The following is a 13,045-nucleotide window of genomic DNA, read 5'->3' as shown; positions in this document are numbered from 1 at the left end:
AGTAGAAAACAGATTTAAACAGTCTACTTTCCTGACATCTGTCACATCAATATTAATATCAGGGAATTTTAGGATAGATTCAGAAGGCTCTAGGCTCTTGGAGAGGTCTTTAAAAATTAGTCAGGCCCAGAGCTCAGACATAAGGCCATTGGATGGGACTTTAATAATATTTGGCCATGTATTCACCTCAAATTGGGTATGGTCCGAAACCTTGTTCTCTGCCAACTCCTCCTGCTTCTTCTGATTGGATTCCATATCCTAACAAGGAGGTGGCACTTGGCAACCACATGCTATGGCTTGGCCGCTGGCTAGTTATATTCCCCCCCCCCCCCCCCCACTACCTCATACTTATCACTTCAACTACTTCCTTTTTGTCTCCCTGAAAAAGGCGTTCATGTGATTTGGCTGCCCGGTCAGTTGCTAATTAATATTCCACCTCCGAGTCATAGCAACTCGAGGGAAAAGTAATTCTGGGTCCGGCTATTGCAGGCACTCGAATTGCACACTTTATAAAGCTGCATGGCCATAGGAGTAATAACATTATGTCTATGTTGGTACCCAGGTAACGGGCAGTGCGGGGAAGACCGTGTGCCAAAGTGACCTGCTTCACTGAAAAAAGGCGTAAAAATGTGCTACAAAACTAGGATGGATAGGAAGAGTTTTGCATTTTTGTGAATGTAAAAACAAACAGAACACCTTTATAAAGGAATAGACTGTGAGACTATGGATCAAAAATGTATCTTCTCTCAAAGAGAAACTCCAACCTAGAATTGAACTTTATCCCAATCAGTAGCTGATACCCCCTTTTACATGAGAAATATAATGCTTCTCAGAAACAGACCATCAGGGGGCGCTGTATGACTGATTTTGTGCTGAAACCCCTCCCACAAGAAGCTCTGAGTACTGCGGTACTTTTGGCAGTTTGTTACAATGTAACAAGGTTCACAGACAGGAATTAGCTGTTTACAGCTGTCTCTAACAGCCAAAACAGCTAGGAGCAGCTACATAACATGCCCACAGTAAAAATGTCACCATGTAATAAATGTCAGAATGTAAATCGGGAAGAGGAAAGATTTTACAATGAGCAAACACTGACTAAATCATTTATACATAATTATGGTAAAAAATGAAGCACTTTTTTTACTACATTATTTTCACTGGAGTTCCTCTTTAAGTTAAGTATTTTTAACACCACCAATAAAAGCAACTTGGAATTGATGCACTAAAAAAGTTTTTAAAAAATGTATACCAGTAAGTAAAAAGATGTACTGCGTGTGAAAACCACAGCATGCCAATGTGTAAATCTTCTTTATATTCAATCCAAAAACCGGTGGACAGAAAGGCTAACATGTTTTACGCCACAACTCCATCCTAAACCATTGCCATATAAACACATGTATGCACACAAAGATGTGTGCGGTACTTTTTTTTTTTAAATGGTAACACTAAGTTTTTCCTGTGTAGAGAGTAGAGTCAGTGCAAAGCGATAATGATGATGAACATGAACAGTAAAAGCCTCTTTACTGTTAAACTAGGTAATAAGCAGTAATAGCACTTAGTGTCTGGTCTAATATGATACTACTGCACATTCTTCTACTTGAATTAGCCCAACAGATAGCATAGTAAAATGTTGATGACGATACTAATAAACATTTTAACCCTTAGACTACCATCTATTTTTTTCCAAAAGCTACAAACCAGTGCCAGCTATGCTTGTATTGTGTTTATTAAATGTCTTGCCCAAATCTACATGTGCCAAATTCCAGATTAGTCAGTAGGATTGTTGTTAAGGTTGAAATAAATTTGAGATGATTGAGAATTATGCTAATTATCATTATACAGAACAGTACACTAATTACTATAAAAATCTATTGTAAAATTGACTAATCACATGCTGCAGTGAAAGCATTTGATTGGTCCATAATCAAGCTGCATAGATTTGCAGTAACATTTGCATATTTCTGCATCTTAGAAGGAAAGATGTGTCCACATCTACGTCTGTCTAAATTATTCTTAGTTTAAAGAAGGTGAAAGATTTACAAAGGTTACATGTAATACCATGAAATAAAGGCAGACATTTGTAAGCTGTGGACTTCCATGGAACTTTCAAGTTCTTAGGATTCTACCAAAGCAACATACACTTTTAATTTTTCTTTTCTTGCGCTCATTAATTTTAGTGCCTTGGGACAAAACACAGTAAGGTAACAAAAAAAGGCAAACCATTACCATGGTAGCTAAACAAATTCCAAAGATAAAGAATTAATTTCTCTGATAGCCTAGCTTAATTTAAAAAGACAGAACTCCAGCTGAGTCACACAAAATAGTTTTAATTTAAAAAGACCTCCAGCAGTGTCACACACAAAGCCTCTTTTAGTCACTCATTAAAAGGATCCAACAGACAAGGGAAAAAATGGACAGTAAATTAAAGCCATCTATCAAGAAAAATAAAAATCTTGCAGCAAAGCGAGTACTTGAAGTACATTGCTACTATGGCTGTCTCACCTGACAGTACAGACTTTGTTTATATAATGCAGTGGTGTGCAGCCTGTTCCCCTACCTGGCACCTGGCATTTTGCTAGTACTTGCTAGCATTGTTGGCTAGATTCATGTCAACTGGTAAAAGTATGTGATTAGGTTGTCTTACATTAATCTATATGCATTCATACTGGAAGAAGATTGCAGGATCTAGCCAGAATGAGGCCTAGTGCACACCGAGCGGTTTTGCCAGCGTTCTCAAAACCGCTTCCGCCTGTGAAAACGCTTGGCTAATGTATCTCAATAGGATGGTGCACACCAGCGGTTTGAGGTTTTTAGCAAACTGCAAACGTGGCTCCTGCAGCATTTTTGCGGTTTGCACATGCGTTTCTGCCTCAATGTAAAGTATAGGAAAAGCTCAAACCGCTCTGAAAACCGCTAGATCAGAGCGGTTTTCCAGGCGTTTTTTTTTACAGTAGCTGTTCAGTAACAGCTTTACTGTAACAATATATGAAATCTGCTACACAAAAACGCTCCCAAAAATGCTAGGCATGTTTAGAAAGACTCTGTCCACATACCTAGAATCGCTCGGAAAATCTGCTTCAAAAACCTCTAGCGTTTTGAGGATCTTCTAGAGCAGGGGTCCCCAAACGTTTTGGGTCGAGGGCCGGGTCAACATACATCAGACTGCTGGGGAGCCGGAGTATACATAAAATTATGTAGAAGTCTTTGCTTGCCAGACAGTGAAGCATACCCATGTGACAACCTGCAGTCCAATTCGACAGCAGTGTCACCTTATGTGGAATTGGATTGGAAACCAGCGAATTACTGCTTTCTGGCTTCATTCTATATGCTGACCACCAATATTTAAAGATGTAGCTGACCGCATCTATAATACATTTTGTGTATAGGGGGCCGGTAAAAAAGCCTCAGGGGGCCACATTCGGCCCGCGGGACTTAGTTTGAGGACCACTGTTCTAGAGGTTTTTGGTGTGCACTGGGCCTTAATGTGTCCCTTGCCTGAAGCTGAATTGCAGGTTCAGAGGAGGGGAGAAGCCTGCACAAATTACAGAAATACATTATACTGAATATCATATAATCTTTAACCACTTCACCTACAAGATTTTTTCCCCTAAAACACAAGAGCAATAGTGCTCCTTCCATTCATTCGCATATAACTTTATTACTACTTAGCACAACAAAACAAATTATATCTTGTTATTTTTGCCACCAATTGAGCTTTCTTTGGGTAGTACTTTTTGCTAAGAATTATTTCATTCTAACTGCATTTTGATAGGAATAATAAAAACATTGAAAAAAATGCATTATTTCTAAGTTTTCGGCCATTATAGTTTTAAAATAATATATGCTACCCTAATTACAATCAACACGTTGTATTTGCCCGTTTTTCCTAGTTATTGCAACATTTAAAATATTTCCCTAGTATAATGTATGGCGCCAATATTTTAATTGGAAATAAAGGTGCATTTTTTCAGTTTTGCGTCCATCACTACATCACAAGCCCATGATTTAAAAAAAAAATTACAGTAATATACCCTCTTGACGTACATATTCAAAATGTAAGTCCTTAAGGTAACTATTTATTTTTTTTATGGTTTTTTTTTCATTAAAAAAAAACCCTGGGTACTATGGAGAGTGTGGGAGGGAAGTAGTTAATTTTAAATGTAAATGTATGATTTTTTATTTAAAAAAAATTGTATGCAGGTGTAATTTTACTATTTGGCCACAAGATCGCCTCGTGCATTCCTGTTGCATACTATTACAGGAAGCAATGCATGAACGTGTAAGTATTGGCTTTTGTGAATGACGCGACATCTCATTAATCACTGGCGCTCATTCTCACAGGGACTTGGATTAAATTAAACTGCGTTCCCATTCAATTATCCCCCCCTCTACTGATCGCCAGCAAGAACGAGCATGGGGGGGTGCGGGGAGGGGCAAGCGGGAGTGCACGGCGGCAAGGGAGGAGTATCTACATCCCTGCAAGGTAAAGGAGGGATGTAGATACTCGTCCTGGGGAGGGAAAGTGGTTAAAGGATATCTTGAGAAAACTAAGGAGTGCAAACCTTCCACAGAAGCTGCTGGTTAATTTCTACAGATTCACTGTACAAAGCATTTTGACTAATTGCATGATGACCTGGTACAACAGCTGCACCAAAGCTTTGTGGGAAAAATGGCTTGCGGATAATTATCTGCAAGCAATTTTTTTCACAAAGTCTCTCTGCAACAAATGTTACCTCTTGCCTCTAGTTGGCGCCTCTGGGTGCCCAATTTTACCTTCATAGCCGCATATCGTGACTTTGCGGAAACCGTGATTTGGGTAAAAAAGATGAAATTTGGAGGCTGGCGCCATACGCCCGAAGTTCCATTCATTCAATGCCGCTAACAATGGCTTTTATCATAGGGGCGATTGGTGGTGCCATTTATCCTCAGGGGTCCTGGGCCCTTTTTTCTGCTTCGCCATCTACATGCCTCTCTTGATTGCACTCCCACGGCCAGGAGCATTCGCCATCTACATGCCTCTCTTGATTGCACTCCCATGGCCAGGAGCATTCGCCATCTACATGCCTCTCTTGATTGCACTCCCATGGCCAGGAGCATTCGCCATCTACATGCCTCTCTTGATTGCACTCCCATGGCCATGAGCATTCGCCATCTACATGCCTCTCTTGATTGCACTCCCATGGCCATGAGCATTCGCCATCTACATGCCTCTCTTGATTGCACTCCCATGGCCAGGAGCATTCAGCACTCACACAGTTTCTTTGTGAACTGCTCAAGTGCAGAACGCTCCCAGGCACTGGAGCACAAACAAGAGAGGGCCCATGCATGCTCAGTAACCGGGGGATCTTCTGAAAGGGAATTGCGGCACTCTGGATGTCAATATTTTGGAGGTCATTGGAATCTAATAAGGATCTAGTAGACTGATAGGGGCTGGAAGAAAGCCCAGGTAAGTAAATCTAATCTCCCCCCCCCCCCCACACACACACACACACCTCAGATTTCCTTTAACCATTTCAGCCGCCCGGACGTGATGCTCACGTACAGGCGGCTGCTCTGCTATGGTGCTGCACTCCGGCACGCCCCCCGTGCTGTCCCCCGTTAGCCCTGGGATCAGTGAAAGGGAACATGGTTCCCGATCACCGATCCGTGTCCCCAGCAGAGAAACCGAAGCGCTCTTACTAGAGGCTTCAGTCTTTCTGCCAATAAAATTTTCTGCATACTCCTTGTGCTTCCGGTTAGCGAGAAGCACAAGGAGAGAAAAAAAAAACTCAAGGTGGCCAAATAGTAAAACTACATCTACATATTTTTACATTACAATTTACACATATAATAACATTAAAAATTAACTGTTTATTTCCCACACCAAAATATTACACAAATAAATTTTTTAATGGAAAAAAAAATTTACAATTAAAAAACAAAAAAAACAAAAACATAAATAGTTACCTAAGGGTCTGAACTTTTTAAATATGCAATTGAAGGGGGTATACTACGAACATTTTTTAAATTATAAGCTTGTAAATAGTGGTGGATGCAAAACTAAAAAAAATGCACCTTCATTTCCAAATAAAATATTGGCACCATACATTGTGATAGGGACAGAATTTAAATAGAGTCATAGCCGAGACAAATGGGCAAATAAAATACATAGGTTTTAATTATGGTAGCATGGATTATTTTAAAGCTATAATGGATGAAAACTGAGTAATACTGAATTTTTTCCCATTTTTTCTTATTAATCCTGTTAACATGCATTTATAAAAAAAATAATTCTTAGCAAAATGTACCACCCAAAGAAAGCCTAATTAGTGGTGGAAAAAACAAGATATAGATCAATAAATTGTGTTAAGAAGTGATAAAGTTATTAGCGCATGAATGGGAGGTAAAAATTGCTCTGATGCATTGGTACGATTGTGGAACTTTCTCCGTGATCAGCGCACAACGCGTGCGCTGACACGGCGGAAATCCTCCACAAGCGTGTAATTGCAGGCACCCAGCAAAAGGTGCTACGCACCTGTAGAGGGAAATTCCTGTCGGCAGATGGCGCTGGGGAGTGCAGAGGAACCAATCCTCTGTACCTCCACAAATGCCAGACAGGAATTGTACGAAGCGCAGAACGCAATCGCAAGAGAGGCGATTGTGAATGAGAACGAGCAAAGGGACAGGTTGTATGTGTGTGCGCCAATCCAGTCACCGCCCCACGACCGCGCACACACAACAGCAGATATGAAATAGGAACGCGATCGCGAGAGGTGCGATCGCCAGACGTGACACAAGGCAGATCAGAACAGAATACGAGGGTAGCAAAGGCACAGCAAATAATACAATGAGGAGATACGGAAAATAACAAACGCTAGCTAACCGCGAACACCGCACTCATTCGCAACAGTGCGCGTGGTTATGCGCGGTCTCCACGTGATAAGCACAATAGAGACAAGCACGCCTAACTAACCATTAACAGACAAACATGAAACAGAGGACGCGAGCGCTTGCTTAACGGTTACCTCACCGAGCCTCCAGCAAGCGTAGCAGACAAGACAGACACACAAAAACAGGGACAAGCAAGAGATAGGATCCACAGCACTAGCGGAAAGTGGCTAGCGCGATCCCAGGAGACAGAACAGAAGGATCCACAGCGCTAGCGAAAAGTGGCTAGCGCGATCCAAGGAGACAGAACAGAAGGATCCACAGTGCTAGCGAAAAGTGGCTAGCGCGATCCCAGGAGACAAAACAGAAGGATCCACAGCGCTAGCGAAAAGTGGCTAGCGCGATCCAAAGAGACAGATCAGAAGAGATAGCTGGTAGCAACCGCTGCACCAGCTATACTCCAAGAACAGAGATCAGAACCATTTCCTGTTGACCACCGTTGGGACAGGACAATGGCAACAGAACAAACAAACAGATAAACAATCCTAACTGCACTAGGGAAAACCTGCCTAGCGCAGATTCAGGAATTACTCTAAGCTGATCTTCAAACAGAGAGTCAGGCTGACACCCCACCAGGAGTGTTACATAGGACGAAATCCTTATGAACAGCAAAGCATTGTGGGACACACATAGTACTTATAGTACACGCCTCCAATGAATGTGGCCAGGCAATTTGCATGACAACGTATGCAAATTCCTCAGCAAGCACAAGCTGCAAAACTGACAGAAGCTCTTCTTTCCAGAGTCCTGCAGCATGCAAACCTACACAATGGTCAAAAAGCTGCCTGCCTGCACAGGCAGCTGAGCAAATCATCACATGCATAAGGTGAAAAATCCTCGCGGGCTGAAATGGTTAAAGAGTGGAACCAAGAGTGAGTACCCTCCATTTTTACATATAATATTAAAATTATTATATACTAGTGACCTAAGCCCATTTAAAAACGGGCTCTTGTTCTGTCACCGCACCTCATGCGCACCCGCCCGCTGTGCGCACGCACACACGCCCGCCACACGCGCGCACACGTCCGCCCGCTCGGCAGGCCGGCCCGCCTCCTGGCCTGTCCTGCATCCTGTCCCAATGGCTGTGTCAGTGCAGGACATGCGCAGTAGCGCAAAAGTACTGACACAGGGACATGGGACGCAGGGACACTTGTAATTTATTAGGGAGGATTATTTGTCTAATAATCTTTTGTAACAATCTCCACATGCAGGTCATTAACATGATTACAAATAAACAGAAGATCACATTGCAGGAAGTACTGAGGTCTGAACACCCATCACACTATACATGTACAATTGCAAATATACCGGAGCATTGATCACACAGTCAATGTACAATGCCAAATAAACCGAAACACAATATATGTAAAGGAATGTGTAAACATAATCAGCATACAAGAGAATCATCAGACAGTAAAGGGTAAAAAAAAACAGAATATCAGGTAATACAGACAGTAAGCAAGAGTGCAGTCGAACAGGCAGAAGGTCAATAACAGGGATTCAGATATCAACTGCAAGGAACAAGGCACTGACTGAGAACAAGGACTGATGACCTGAATCACAAGGCTACTAGCACAATGATCTAGTAGTTTACTGATGGCAGAAGGAGCCTTAAAGAGGATCTGTAACGTCAAAAGATCCCCTGGGGGGTACTCAGTAGAGCGGACCCGACTGAGATCGGGTATTTCCGTGTAGTTCTGAGCCGAGAGCAGCCACAGCGCCCCCGCTGGAGCCTGCAAAGGTAAATATTGAACTGACAGTCGGCACAGTCGCCGGCTGTTCGGAGGGCTGCAGCGAGACCCCCGTGGGACAGAGGACGGCGTGGAAGCCTCATTAGGATCCGGAGGCTTCCCCCACCCGAGGTGAGTACCCCCCAGGGGATCTTTTTGATGTTACAGAGTCTCTTTAAATATGCTGCACATTAGTCAGGTAAGAGTTCAGAATGTTCTTAGAGTTCCGAATGTTCTTAGAGTTCCATCTGCAGCTGAGCCGAACAACTGTAGAGTTCCCAGAACGAGGAGAGACATCTGCAGGTGGTCAGCGGAAGTCCATGCAAAGTCCACAAGTGCTGCCACCAGCAGGAACTCAAAGGCATACCGTAATTTGTGACATCTTTATTTTTTACTGCTTAATGTAGATAACAGGTCCTCTGTAAAGTCCTATTGATCTGTTTTGCCTTTTTCTGAAATACATTATAATGGCAGCTAAGACAGACAAGGCACTGCTAAATTTAAAGTTCTTGACCATATGTTTTATTTGGGTTTTTCTTTAGGATGAGTTTAGCATCTGTTTCACACTACACACACTTCTTGTGAGTTTGTTTGTGGACACACAATCCTACAACAACCCCATGTAAACCTTTCAGGAGTTGACATCCCTTCTACTCCCCCTCTTGGGAGATATACGTTATACACATTGTAATACTGTTGAAAACATGTATCTAAAATAACTGTGCACTAAAGTGCAGCAATACCATTCAGTCTTATAACAGTCTATACCTCATTTGCACTAACCTTATACACTCAAATAATCCACAGAAAAAGATTCTAACTATATTTCCAGCATTAAGAGCAATGTTATACACAGGAATAAAAACACATTTATGTCCCTGATGCAAGCACCTGAAATGTGACAAAAATCTGCTGAATTGCTTTCATCCATTCAGTATGATCATACACTTATATTTTTTGCTACCAACCTAGCTTCAAAGTGTAGCAGTTTATATTCCTTGCTATCTCCTTTACTTACTATAAGGTCCTGTGTTACACATACAATTCAATAACCCATGTGAAAAAGTGATTCTTAAAAGCATAGCTTATAACATAGTATCTAAGGATAAAGATCTGTGACTGCTGGGGTAAGTGCAGCTTTTCATATGCTTTTTATCTTACGTTACCTTCACACACTGCGTTTTTATGCAATGTGGAAAAGCATTAGCTCAGACAACCCATGTTAATTAATACTCATTCACTTCCATTGCTTTTCAATGTTCTCATTTTCAAAACTGTCAGCTTATTGTTTTTTTTTGACACTGCATGTTTTTGTATCAGATGTGTTTAGTGTAATGGTTAAAGCGGACCCAAACTAAAAATTTTTTTAATTCAAAATATTTAGTTTCACCATGCTGACACATACAAAGATAAATAAACACTCTGTAATGCTGGGGGGCATACTTTCTGACCACCCAGCACAACAAGACTTATGGTGTGTACACACTTAAAAGATAAATGAAAGATCATAGACCAATTTTACCACCTTCCATGTAGTATGAGAGCCACACTCTACACAGTCTATTCTATGGGGCTGAACTCCCCATCAGATAAAAACTCTTTGCAAGATGCTGCACACAAAGATGCTGTACACATTCAAAAGATCAGTATCTGCAAAAGATCTGTTCCTGCAAAAGATCCGTTCCTGCAAAATGCATTCATAGTCTATGATATCTGTAGATCCTCATACACACCTTGTTTAACAGACGTTCATCTGCAGATCATCTGCAGATCAGATCTACCAGGATTGATTTTTAGATCTGCAGATGATTGTCAGATATGCAGATGAAGTCTGTTAAACAAGGTGTGTACGTGGATCTACAGATATCATAGACTATGTACAGACTGTGTACAGCATCTTGCAAAGAGTTTTATCTGATGGGGAGTTCAGCTCCATAGAAAAGACTGTGTAGAGTATGGCTCTCATCCTGATTCAAAACTCCTTGTTGATACTACATGGAACGGGGTAAAATTGGTCTGATATCTTTCATTTATCTTTCAAGTGTGTACACACCATAAGAGCTGGATAATGGAAGAGGCTACACAGGCTGCCCAGAGCAACTGCAGCTCTGGGCTTCCGATATCGCTAAAAATAAGATGCAATGGCAGCGCAGTGTGATGTTGCGCTGCTCTTGCGATAGCAAGCATTCAGCCAGCTACAAGACAGGACTATAGATTGGAGCATAACTAGTAGCAACCGCAGCTCACAGTCACGTCCACAGAAGCAGAGCAAGCAGGCTAACAAAAGTCCCCAGCAAGCATCCACACAGGCAAGACTACAGAAATGAATGTAACTAATAGCAACACAACTATGCTAGCTATGCACGGGTGCTCACGATAAGCGCAACCTACCAAAATGTGCACAGGAAAGAACGTAACTAATAGCAACACAACTATGCTAGCTAAGCACGGGTGGTCACGATAAGCGCAACCTACCAAAACATGCTAAACTGACTAGCTAACACAGTAACTGAGAAATCTCCGTAACTCGAATAAAGAAAATAACAAACGACTCAACTAATGGATGAATATATATTAGCAAGTCTGCATATATATTTATCAAGAACTAGCTAAGCACAAGTAATGGTGATTAACAAGACAGACAACAGACAGACAGACGGAATGCTCAGCCAATCTAGTCACTGTTTCAGCGACGGCGACATTCACACTGAGATAGACAAGACTAACAGGTAGGAGCAAACTAATGGCAACCACTGCTATAGGTCGTCCTCAAGAACAAGGCTAGAAGGAATACTACCAGTCACCAACGTGGTGCTGGCAGAATCTAACAATGAGGATCAGAAGGATTTCACTGAGCCCCCGCAGGTCAGCAAACATCCAGCAGACATGACAATACAGAGCAAGGCATTATACATTTACAATAACAACTTTCACAGCATAGACCCAACGACAACTCAGAGAGCTGAACGTTATGATGGGCGAGGTCTAAAAGGGGAGGCAGACTTTTATGCTGGCATCAGCCAATGGATGCAAGCATGCAAATCTCCACACAGCTGAATGGTAATCATTCAATCCTGAGCTGGCTTGATTACCATTTGGTAGCTGAAAGACTATCATAACAAATGCATGCAGTACTATGCAACAACATGCATGCAGGAAATCCAGGGCTATCTGGCTGCAGCTCAGCTGTAGTAAGCCATTGGTGGAATGATGATAGCATCCTGAGCTGCCCAGAACTGCAGAGCAATTGCAAATGATAATGTGACTCATTGCGAATGCACAACCGAATGCAGGCTGACAAGCCAGAACTGTCTGTTTGCGGCTCCACCGCAACAGACAGAACACGCCACAGGAGGAATCCTTACACACTCCTTCAAGCCTATGAGCATTTCATTGCATGCTTTTTCACCCTTCTCTTTTCATAACTAGGGTTATACAGGTGGCAGCCATTAGCAAGTTCTCCTTTGCCGGACAGCTCCTACTCCACCAGTTTGCCGGATTCTGTCCCGGCAATATGAAAGGAAGGGAGGGGTTCCTCCAATAAATGTAAAATATTTTATATTTGTCATCATGCAGCTGAAAAAAGGATGCTATTTATTATTATAATTTAGAAAATAGATTTAATCTCTGAAATCTTGTATTTTTAATTTGGGTCCACTTTAAGTACCCTGCCTCTAACACAGGGGACCTGGGTTAAAATCTCGTCTCTTCCTGCTCAGCAAGCCAGCCCCCTATTCAGTAAGGAGTCTTTGGGCTAGAACAAAGGGCATAGGCTAAACCCCCTAACACTGCTACTGACGGCGCCCTAGTGGCTGCAGCTCAAGTGCTTTCAATCCGCCAGCAGAAAAGTGCAATATAAATGTTATTTGCATAATGTTGCGGCAAACATGTCAAATAATATGATTCCAGCTTTCTGAAAACACCACAGGTATAGGTGCCCCCAGTATACATATATATAGCGATGTATAGGTGCCCGCCCCAGTATAGGTGCCCCCAGTATAGGTAGGTATAAGTGCCCCCAGTATAGCCAGGCATGGGTGGGTGCCCAAAGTATATCTAGGTATAGGTGTCCTCAGTATAGCTAGGCATGGGTGCCCCCAGTATTGCCAGGCACGGGTGCCCCCCAGTTTAGCCACGCATCACTGACCGAGAAGGACCTCCAGCGTGGAACGCAGAAGTAAGTTCGCATTCCTTTAACCATGCCGCCGCCGCCGCTGCTGATATTAATGAGCGTCGGAGGGGTAAGCGCTGACGGGGGAGCCCAATTGAGTGAGGGGTGAGTGGACCCCCCTTCCCGCCGCTATGTTTGCTCCCCAGTTTTGCGCTGTGTCTCCTCCTGGCTGTGTACTCCCGAGTCTAGAGTTGTGTCTGTGTGACCATCCTGCAAG

The 13,045-nt window shown here is 42.5% G+C and overlaps 1 protein-coding gene across 1 annotated transcript in view; it reads right to left on the bottom strand.

The window, feature by feature from the left end:
- Positions 1-13,045, bottom strand: part of LOC137546180 (pinopsin-like) — a 312,124-nt gene that overhangs the window by 269,584 nt on the left and 29,495 nt on the right. The gene's annotated exons all lie outside the window — the stretch shown is intronic.

Source organism: Hyperolius riggenbachi, chromosome 2 (assembly GCF_040937935.1).
Source record: "Hyperolius riggenbachi isolate aHypRig1 chromosome 2, aHypRig1.pri, whole genome shotgun sequence".
Taxonomy (NCBI): Eukaryota; Metazoa; Chordata; class Amphibia; order Anura; family Hyperoliidae; genus Hyperolius; species Hyperolius riggenbachi.
Note: the sequence above shows the minus strand (reverse complement) of the source record. Positions and strands in the feature narration are given on the sequence as shown.